We start from the raw sequence: 11,786 nt of genomic DNA, 5'->3' as shown, positions 1-11,786 counted from the left end.
AGAGTCCCAATAAATGCCCATTGAAACATAGGGAAAAATATAATATAAAAACATTTACATTTTTATCTTATACTTTTAAAAATCTACTTTTGCATATGCTTTATAATGTACACAATGTATTGGTACAGTATTTCAAGTATATAATAAATATACTTATATAAATAAATTATTATACATATTGGTGTTTGTTTCAGTTGCCTAGAGCTGCCGTAACAAATTACCATAAACTAGGTGGCTTAGAAGTTAAAAGCATGAGAAATTTATTCTTGAGGCTTGAAATTCAAAATCTAGGGGTCTTAAGGACCATGTTCCTAAAGAAGGACATAGGGAAGAATACTTCCTTACTTCTTCCTAGCTTCTAGTGATTGTCAGCAATCCTTGGTGTTCCTTGGCTGGTAGCTGATGTCACTTCGATCTGTCTCCATCTTCACATAGCCTTTTTCCTTCTGTGTATATGTCTCTCTCTGTCTCTCCTAATCTCTCTCTCTCCTTGTAAGGACACCAGCCATTGGATTTAGGACCCACCCTAATCCGGTATGAACTCAATAAAATTTGATTACATCTGCAAAGACCCTATTTCCAAATAAGGTTACAATGACAGGTAGTAGGGGTTAGCACTTCAACATATCTTTCTGGGGGACACAATTCAACCCACAGTGGTATGCTCAAACCTTTATTTAAAAAAAAAAAATAACAGAAATATGCAATCAAAAAAATTGAGACCATTGCTATGAAACTCTGGGATAAGTACCATGGGAGATGTAGGCATACATATAACTCTTGGTTTTAGCATACTAGCAATCTGTGGGTAATAGCACAGTTTTATTAATTACCGTAATATACTTTGAAAAGATTAATGTCACAAGATGAGTTCTGAGGAAGTTCTAAGGCAGCTCAAAGGAAAAGGAGTCATATCCAGGTGAGGGCTCATGAAAGACTTTGTTTAAGGTGATATTTGTCTTGAGCACTGAATAATATTTCATTTGGAGAGACAAATACACTATAGGATACATTCCTGGCACCGATATTGTGCCCAGGGGACGGACAGGAACACTGAATATAGTTTGGTTTAGAATGACAGATAGAAAAATAAGATGAGATCATATTGCAGAAACCCCTGGAAACTAGAAGGAGGATTTTATTTTGTTGTTGCTTTTCTTTTCTGGGATTTTTATTTCTTTATTTGGTTCCAATAGAGAGCCACTGGATGTTTTTGAGAAGAATATTATTCTGACGGCAGTGTGTATACAATGGTTAGGAAAATGAATAGGCAAGAGATGGAGGGAGAAACTATCTTAATATTTAAGCCAAGGAGAAACAAGGGCCTAAAGTTTCATAACATCTATGAGCTAGGAAGAAGGGAAGTGATTTTAGGGTTATTAAAAAAAGTAGAAGAAAATAACCTGGCAAGTGATTGTATTGAGAGACAAGTTGGAAGAAGTCAGGGTCTTGAGTAATCAGGAGGCTAGTAAAAATGGTCATGAAAACAGAGGAATCAAAAGGAAGATAGAGTTTGAGGTTGAAATTTTGGTTTATTGAGATTTAGGCCCACCAAATAAGGATGTCGGGCAGAAAAGAAGAGAAGAAGGTTTAGAGGACATGTATAACATCTGATTAGAGATATAACTTTGTGAGTCATCTGCCTAGATCAAGGTGACAACTAAACTCTGGGAGTGTATTTGCCCTCGAGGAAGAAAGCAAAAAGGAAAGCAGAGATAGTGTGGACAGAATTGGAGGTCTTAATTTAACTGCATTTATTTTTTTTCAGTTATCTTCCATATCCTCAAACAGATTTTATGAATTTACATGCTGAAAGATGCTTTTATAGTAAAAAAGGCATTTGCTCTACAATATATTACTTTTCCCCTTCTCATATGCTAATTGTTTATTCTTTGCCTATTAGGTCAGCTAATTTTAAGCTAATTGAAGTGGACGGCCATGGAAAATTCTGAGATAGGTATGAATTTTGAATAAATACTTTTAAAGATTTACACACACACACACACACACACACACACACACACACACACAGAGCAAGTATTGTGTTAGGAGCAAGGATATATGGGCAATCCTGAGCTGTAAGAAACCTCTGGTATAGTGAAGGAATTTGCAATCACATAGGAGAGAACAGGTGAAAACAGAACTGAAGGTGTTTGATGGATAGATGACCACAAGACCTCATTATTTAGATAGTGATTGAACGTTTCTCTTTTAATGAATTTGGTTGTGATGAAAAAGCGGGGGAAAGGCAGTAGCTTGCAGGTTTACCAGGGTCAGAGAAAATATATTGTTTTTAATTATGAGAATGTAGGCATAATTACTCAGAAAACAAAACAAAACAAAACAAAACAGGCCCACAAAGGAGGGGAGATCAGGTAGTCAGGTGAGAGAAGAAAACTGAAAGGGCAAGGTCAACAGGAAGTGCAAGTGGATGATGCTGGAGGACCAGCCCAAGGCTTAGCATCCTTTTTCTTTCTTTCTGAAGAAGAGAAAATGTGGAAGATAATATGAGGGTAGAGGAAGGAATTCAAAGTAACAGACATTGGATAAACAATTGGTAATATGATGGGACTTCAAAGGGAAAGAATCCTTTAATATGCAAGTAAAAATATCAAGAGAAAAAGAATCAGACTTGTCTCAGACTTTGTTACTATGTTAAAATGTGGAGGTCTGCCCAAAAATCCTCAAAGAAAGAAAGTATTACCCAAAAATGATAGACCCACCCAGAGGTTTTCCATGTATAATGACAACAAATATTTTGGAAATGCAAAGAACTCAGGGATATAGTCCCAGGAATACCTCATAAAAATATATTAAGAAGCTATTGCAAAGGAGAGGAAAGTTAAAAGTATATTTAAAAAGCAATTAACACATAAGCAAGCATAGTTTTTTATTAAAATTATTGGGATAACATTGATTAATAAAGTCAAATAAATTGCAAGTGCACAATTCAACAATATTGCATTGTATGTTCACTACTCAAAGTTAGATTTCCTTCTGTCGTCAAATATTTGACTCCTTTTACCCTACTGCCCTCCCTCTTCCCCGTGTTCCCTCTGGTAACCCTTTTTATCGTATTATATTGAAGATATATTTAGAGTTAAACTAATGTTTGTTTCCTGGCCCAGAAAACTAATTGCATGTGAAAACTTTTTTTTTTTTGGAAAAAAATGAGTTCCAAACCAATTTTTAAGTAAAATAAAATTTTTTGTTGTTAAATTCATTCTGAGATTGGAGACTGCCTTGACTGTAAAACCAAAATTAGTTTATAAAATTATTGAGTTAATATGTAATTCATACAATATATTACTACAATTTCTAACTTTAACTCTCAGCAAGGAAATGATTACCACTTCAAAAGTTTGACTTATGATATAATAATAATAATGATATAATAATAATAATAATAATAAAATAATAAAATAATGATATAATAATAATGTAGGAATTAGTCTTTAATTTTTTTTTTAAGCTGCCTATTCCCTTCTGTGTTTTGGGAGATCCCCACCTTCTGAGTTTTCTCAGAGGCAGTCACTTACCAATGAATGCTAAAAATAGCAAATGCTTTTTCGCTAGGCTGCTTTGGGGATAGCTTCAGCACCTACCCACAGCTTGAGACATCAAATGTGCCACTCAAGACTGAATGAGGAGCTCAAGATGAAAAGATGCACCGACAGGGACGTTTTGGTGGTCTGGAAACATTGATGGCAACAGCTGCATTGAGTTTCCAGGGACCACAGTGGCAAAGTACAGAGGAGCCACCCAATAGCCAGTACTGGGGCAGCAGGGGCCCAGCCTGTGGCATAGATTGTTTAGTAGTGACAGTAGCAGTGGCCCCACCTGACTCAACAGCAGTGCGAGTATAGTAGTGGTCTTAGTTCTAACCTCCTGACCAGTCACTCTTTATTTACTGCCACGGTCTCTGAAAATTCACAGACATGTATGTACACATAGCATAGGAGGAAAATTCTAGAGTTCAAATATTGTACTATTTCACTTAATGTAACTTCCCAGTTGTATCTCTCATTACTTCTACACTCCACAGGCTAGATGCCTATTACCTCTACATTTCCGCTTGCTTTGGCCTCTGCTGTTCCTCGCCTAGAATAAAATTTCCCTTTCTTTCTAAAGCCTTCTGCTTTTTGAAAACTTATCCTCCTTGACGAAACTAAGCCAAAGGGGCTGATTATCTCAGTGTCCATGGACAGTAAGAGGACTGCATAGGTATATTTGGAGAGAAACTCATTTTGTATTTTAATGGGTGGTGGCTTCTTGCTGGTTCCCAGGTACTGGTACTGGGACACTGACCACCTCCCAGGGAGACAGGTGGGCTGGCTTATGGCTTGAAGTGAGTTGACTTTTTCCCTACCTAGTAATCAATGGGAGGGGACTTACTTTCATCTAAGTGTGTGAATCTCTACCTGGGATGCTTTCCCTCTCCTCTCATGGTGATTCCCTTTCAAGGTACCACTCCTAAATAAGAACTTTGTACTTCACTAGCTGATATACTGCCTCTGCTGGAGTGAGCAAAGACGCTAGACTTAAAGAAAACAAACAAACAAACAAAACTGCATTTGTCATTGCTGTTTGTTTTATTACACACAAAAGAGGACCCATAGCAGACGGTGCTCCAGAGCCCATTTTTACCACCTAGACCTCTTGCTATACTCCTCACGTTCTCACATAAATGACAGGCTCTCTATGCATTTCCTGACCCCTCTACTGACCATTTCCCATATCTGTTATGTTCAATCCCTTTTTTTGCATTGCCACATCAGTTAGTGCTTCTCTTAAAGCAATCACATTTAAAATTAAATGTAACAATTATGAACATGTTCTCCTTTTACATCGTTCCTATTCTTTCCCCTTTTCTATATTTAAAGTTACCAAGTGAAACCAAGAACCAGAGATGTTCTGCAGATTCAGTCAGCGTTTCAGCAATCATTAGCAGAGTGCTTCAGGTACTCTCCTTGCCTTTGGTCATGCAAAGATGAAGGCAATAGATTCTGACCTCAAGAAACTCAGAGGCTAGTGGGAGAGAGAAACATAAACATTGCAAGGTGCTATCAGTTTAAACAAAGAGAAATGGACAAGTTATGAGATCCCAAGACCCCGTAGCCCACTAGAGTGGGTTTGGGGGACAGGAGGGATAGAATTGCAAAGGCTTCCTAAGGAGGCAGAATTTGAAGTCATTCTTAAAGCATGAGGAGGGTATGAAAATGGAATGGATGGTGGAAGAAGACCTTCCAGGCAGAGGAGTTGTGTGAGCAAAAGCAGAAAAGCAAAAAAAGCAGTCTCTGTGTGAAGAAACCATAAGTGTTCAATGTCATTCAAGTATGAAATACAGAAGAAGCTTGAGGGAGACAAGGGCCAGATCACAGTGGGGCACACACACACACACCATGTTAAGAAGTTTAGAAATTGTCCCGCAGGTCCCGGAAAGCCAGAGAAGAATTCTACATGTGGAATTACATAGTTTTTAAAAAATACTTTTGCATAGATCACTACATTGACTCTGTAAAAGATAAATTTGAGAAGAAAAATATCAAAGGTTGATAAAACGATTAGGGGGCTGGTACAATATTCTCCACCAGAGAACATCTGTTCTAGGATAGGGCTTGTAAGGTAAGAGAAGACATGATGATTCAAAGAAATAACTATAAAGTAAAAAAAATCGATTGGGTTTGGAGATTTATTTTCTGTGGGAGATTAAGTGGGAAGGAAGAGTCAAGGATGCTCCCATGTTTTGTTGCCTAGGAGATATTGTCAACACAGAGAGAATATAAGGAGCCAAAGAAGATGACGATGCAAATATTAGACCAGTTGCATGTAACTGTAGTGGAGTTATCACTTAGGTGAAGCTTAGGTCATTAGGCCCATCATCAGTTAGGTAAACATCTGAATTTCATGAGAAAATTCTGTGCTAGACTCATATGAGATTCAACAGCATCTAGGAGGTGGCTGTGTGTATGAAAATGGGTATTATCATACAGAGATGAGATGAGAAAACCATTGGGCCGAAGCTAAAACCAACTGTAATGGGATAAACAAAATACCTCCCATAGGACATAGAGATAAAACATTTAGAGATGTATGTGGGGAACAAAGAAAGTAGAGGCTTAAAGTGAGGGAGTGTGCTATAGCGACCACTCTGATAAGAACTGAAAGCATCCACTAAATATGGCGTTATGTCAGTGTGGTGGGGATGGAAGCTAGAAGCCAAACCTCAGAGAGATGAGTAATGCGTGTGAAGTGAGGGAGTGTGGAGATAAACAAAGTCAATTATTTTAAGAAGCTTAGTTGGTGAAGAATGAAGAGCAAGTGGATGATAGAGGAGGACCAGAAAAATTGGGAATTTATACAAAATCAGCTTTGCATAGCTTAAAATGTCATGCCTGCAAATCTCCTGTAGCCCCGCCTGAGCACAATTAGAGCTCATCCCTCAGATAATGGAACATGGCCAGTAGCAAGTGCTCTTAAGATGAATCAAGCAGGCAAACTGATGTGGATGGTTAAGCAACTGTCTAACAAAATTGATGAAAATAGGCCAGCCATGTGTGCATTTTAAGTTTTCTTCAGTCACCATTGCTATAGAGCCAAATCCTCAGGCCAATGGCCATGTTTCTCTGCTAAGGCATTTCCCGTAAAGAGTTTTCCATGAAAACTAGGCAAAGAGACAATTAAGGAAAACACAGGCTTTTTAGTCCATATCCTAGTCTCCACTGTGTTTACTGTTTTCTCATGTCCTTTGCCTCACTTTTCCTACACTAGACTTCCTTCAATAAACTATTTAAAGACAGGTTTACAGATGCTCTCACTCTAACTGATGTTCAATGTTAAAGTCATTTTCTCCACTTCAGCCCAGCTTTTTCTGACCATCATTCATAATATACATTTGGATCTCATTCAATATTGAAAAAGGCAGGGAGAAATGTTAAATAAATACCTGAAGAAATTAGAATAGATTGATTTTCTTTTTTAATTGCCAGATTTGCAAGATATTAGGGGTCATTTGGGACTATATTCTATCAACCCTGAAATTCAGAATTTTAAAACTCTAAAAAGAAGGCTGAGACCCTATGTGAGAAACTAGGCAAGCAGGAATATTCTCTTTTTTCCCTGTTCTGACCACTGGGCATCCTGGGGTGAATTCTGGGCACAAGTTAGACTGCCTAGCAGGGATACCGCTTGTCTGCTTTCTGTGTGTTGTGACAAGCACTACCGTGAAGCATGAATGAGGTGGGAAGGTGGTGTCTACACTGGAAGCATGGTCAGTTTCTCAGTTATTAGCGCCTATGTCTAAATTTACTTTCTTAATGCTCTGCATACCCTCTTGTTTCAGGAATGTATTCTCCAATTTTTCTATTTAGTTTATAGAATTACTTTTCTCACCTGTTGGGAATTGGCTGGAGGTTAATTAACTTTCTGGGTAACCTGCTTCCTATCACTTCAGGGATCTCAGCCTGGGCAAGTGGCAACTCCTAATAGCTATGTCATACTACCTGACTAAGAAGTACAGAAAAATGTCTGTGTAAAACTAGTGTACCTTGTATGTCAAGGGAGAGAGGACACTTTGAAATTGTTGATTTTTTTTCTTCGCTTTGCTCAGGTCCTTGTGTGTTAAGAAGAAATGTCATTGCCTCCTGTTTTCTTTGCTAGAGCATGAAAGAGCAGCAAGGTGCCCAGCAGGATCTCCTGGCACAACAAGCTCAAGCTGTGTAGACTTGTCACCAGGCAAACTACACCAGAGCCAGTCCCACCAATAAGGGTGTTCCAGGCGGACATTAAATCGTGATCACTCCCCCACACATACACCTCCTCACTTCCACCCCAAATCACAGCTGTCATATGACTTTGAGCAGCCCAGATTGGAATACTAGGTACAAAGAGTTTGCTTCAACCCATAATACCAGAAATAATGCTCAATAATGAATTCAGGCACTGGTCCAAGGGATGATTTAAGAAAGATTAGAAACAATGTACAGAAGGAAGACCAGTAAGGAAAATAGAACAAAGTATAATTCTCTAAAGATTTAAGAGAATGAGCACAGTTTTTCCTTTGATTGTAAAATTGGAAATCTAGCCCTATTTTAAAGACCATCTTTATCAAGCATACCAGAATAAGAGGGTAGCAGGAATGCTAGAGGGCAATGATCATGCATGATAAAGACCCTCGTGTGAGTATCCCACCAGAGAAAGCAATAAAAACAATATTAGCAACCATAAAAAAAAATACAGAAATGAAGTGGAAGAGTGAGAATGTTCATATTTTCTATAAAGTGCTCAAAGAACACAGCTTCTATGGAGATTCTAAAGAGGATTACTTTAGTGGGTTATGAGGTAGGGGTGAGAATAGAAATTAAGATTAGAAAGAGATTTAGGAGGCGATGAAAGGAAAAGGACTGTGAATTGTGAAAGATTTAAAACATGAGAAGAATATATACTTTGGAGACAAATTAAAAAGGCAGAGATATTGGTGAAGAGCAAAACATACAAGTTAAAGAATATGAAGTGAGAATGCTGAGGTGAGAGGGCAGAACTGCAGAATGTGAGATGAAAACAAGAACAGAAAGAGAAAGACAAACAAGGTAGGGGTACACATGGAAGAAATGCAAGAATTAGAAGAAAACACACGTGAGCAAAACTTTAAAGAGAAAGTCCCCAATTTATGATAGTCGAATTACCTGAATAGAGTTAATGAATTAGTGATGGATAATAGTTAACCAACTATAACACTACCTTTATAAAAAACTTAAAAATGTGAAGATTACTGGCAGAAAAAAATGTAAATTCAAATTAATAAAAGTAATCCAAAAAAAAGTTAGTGATGGGAAATATGTAATCTGATCTTGTTCCAGGCCCTTGTGACCTGAATGTCATCCAGCTCCCCAAGTCTACTGCTGTTGCTCTGTTCTTATTAGTCATCTGTTAAAGTACTTGAACAGATTTAATTATGTCTTAAGAGGCAACTTAAGAGGCAACTAGGCCATTATATAATATAGCCCATTTGTACTTCTCTACAGCTTCTGAACACAAAGATAGGGTTTTTTTGAGTTCAGCTGATTTACCTAGATATGCTCCTCTGGTGATGTTGCCTGAACCTCAATTTTTTTTTTTTTTAAGTCGGCCTGCCTGTTCACACTGGCCCAAAGAAATGCATGAGCAGGAGTTTGCTGTACAGAAAGAGAAATAGTTTAATATTGAATTAGCTAATCCAAAGACGGGGAGCCAATACTCAAAACCTGACTCCCCAAGGCATGTAGGTTACAGATTATATAGGGCAAAATCACAGGACACCATGGGTTAGGGTGTTTGGGGCTGTGCTGAGAGCTGATTGATTGGAGGTGAGGTAAGGGTAATGAATTATTTCTTCAGGTCTTGAGGACAGTTCTGAAGTATTTCCTGGAGTCTGGTCTCATGGGAAAGTAGCCAGGAGGTCATTCCACCTTAGGGCTCAGGAACTGAAACATAATGGGTCAAGATGTCATCTTTAGCCTGCCAGAGGTCCAGGCCCTATGATCATCAGTCTATTATTTTCTGCTGCCTCGGAGATTGCTGATTATGGGGGTTGGAGAGAGAAGCTAAATCTCTGAAGGGTGTGTGTGTGTGTGTGTGTGGAGAGAGAGAGAGAGAGAGATGATTTCTAGAGCTAGGATTTAAAACTAACTTAATCAAAGTCATAGGGACCCTCAGTTTCAGTGACATAATCCTACAGGACCCCAGCTCCACCTGCTTATTAGACTTCTTTGAACCCCTAATCTAGTCCTAGGTCCCAGAGGACAAGAGTAAGAGGGAGAAAAGGGAGTAAAAAGAAGAAGTGATTCTACCTTACCCATCACAACTCCAATTCATGTCACTAAGGGCAATTCTGGAGGGCAGGATATCACTTGAGACAATACTGCAGTATTCCAGGTAATAATACATGATGATGGTCTGTGTTAGGGTAAAGGATGAAAGATAGAGAAACTGATTAATTGAGAAATATTTAGGGGATAACTATAAGGACTAATTGATTTACAATAAGAAAGAGGAAGCAAGAGATTTATGGCTTGAACAAATTGATGAATATGATGCTTGTTACTGACATAGAAAACAAGGAGAAGGAGGTTCTTTGTGGAGTGATATGATTAATTCAGTTCTGAATACATTGAATTTGAAGGGCCAGAAAGACATCAGATGGGACTATCTAGTAGGCAATTAGATATATACATCTGAGACTCAGGAAGCAGGTAATCCCTGAAAACAGAGATTTTGGAGTTAGCGGAATACAGGCAGCAATGAAAGCTATGAAATTATATGCAAACTTCTAGAAGGATCATGGGGAGTCCATAGAGTTAGGAGAGCAAGGGGCTATAAAAAAAAAAAAACCCTACACTTAAGGAACTGGTAGAAAGAGGAGCCTAGAAAACTGAAGAGCTATGGTAAGAGAGGTAGAAGAGAAGTGAGAAAAAATTGCTGGAATAAAAACCGAGGTAATAGAGTGTTACAAGAGTGACTAGAAGATGGTAGCTGGGAACACAACAGAAAAGCTTTAGGACCTTTCTAAATTCCTCACATAAAAAAGAGCTAGAGAAACTAAATAGCAAAGGGTATAGAACAAGATTCAGTGATGAGATATCCTCAAGAACCCCAAAATACAAGGGAATGACAACAAATCATTAACAGTCACAAAATCCACATGGTTTCAGCATCTGTGTGAGAGAAAGCAGATGGAAGCAACAGAGCATCCGGCAGAGCTGAGAATAGAAGAACCCCAATATAGACAACAGGAATTCACTGGGAAGTACAGTGGGCCAATTTGAGAATAGCAGCTGAAAAGGTCAGGGGTTTCCTCACTCAGAGACACTTCATTTCTAAAATAGAGACACCCACAGTAAGAAGATCTCAAGGAGCTGGAGCAGCCTAGCACCTAGAACTCTTGAATCTGAAACTTCAGAGATTCTCATAGCAGAGGGACCCACATTAAAGAAGCAACATCAAAATCGAGCATATGAGATGTCTAGCTCAAAGCAGTGGAGCGGAGACATAAACAGAAAATACTAGAAAACAAGCCACTGAAATTTTTTAATACCAGGTGAGAATGATAGAGAAGTTCTATAAAATCAGAAAAGTTATCAGATCCAAGCCCCCTTCTAAAAATTTAGAAAAATTAAATTGCCATAAAATGAGCAACAGAAAATTATCAAGTTCTAATGTTTTAGAAAGTTTTTTTTAAGATAAAGGAGAATAAGAATAACATCCTATAGAGAATAAAAGCATGCCAAAAGATATGTTCAAAAGTTGATCAAAATGGCTATATACATAAAATGAAATTAAAATTATGAAAATTACACTAGATATAAAAGATAAACAGGAGGTGGTTCCACAGTGTAGCGGTTAGCACATCTGCTTTACACGCAGAAGGTCCTGGGTTCGCGCTCCAGTGGAGCCACGGTCCATGGTCTACGGCCATGCCATCCTGAACAAGCCCGATCCCATCTGATCTCAGAAGCTAAGCAGGGTCGGGCTTGGTTAGTACTTGGATGGGAGACCACCTAGGAAGCCCAGGTGCTGTAGGCATAAATAATAATAAATTTAAAAAAAAGAAAGATAAACATATATCAGAAAGAGAAATATCCTCATATGAGTTGACAGAACTCAAAAAATTAAACATAAAAGAAAACACAAGTTATTTTAGACATGAGGACCGGAAGAAACAAAAGAGTAAATAAACACCATAGGTAATGCTTGAAGAGAAATATAAAGTAAAAGAGGTAGAATTTTTTAATTCAAAAAGAAAGACATTT

General features: G+C 38.1%; 1 non-coding gene across 1 annotated transcript; it reads left to right on the top strand.

Moving 5' to 3' along the window:
• Positions 1-11,440: 11,440 nt before the first annotated feature.
• On the top strand, positions 11,441-11,559 carry LOC120599053 (5S ribosomal RNA). The gene has a single exon (XR_005651798.1). It is a non-coding gene; the product is annotated as a 5S ribosomal RNA (ribosomal RNA).
• Positions 11,560-11,786: the final 227 nt, after the last annotated feature.

This window comes from Pteropus medius, unplaced genomic scaffold (assembly GCF_902729225.1).
Source record: "Pteropus medius unplaced genomic scaffold, Ma_sr-lr_union100, whole genome shotgun sequence".
Lineage (NCBI taxonomy): Eukaryota > Metazoa > Chordata > Mammalia > Chiroptera > Pteropodidae > Pteropus > Pteropus medius.
This window is presented reverse-complemented; position numbering and strand designations above follow the sequence as displayed.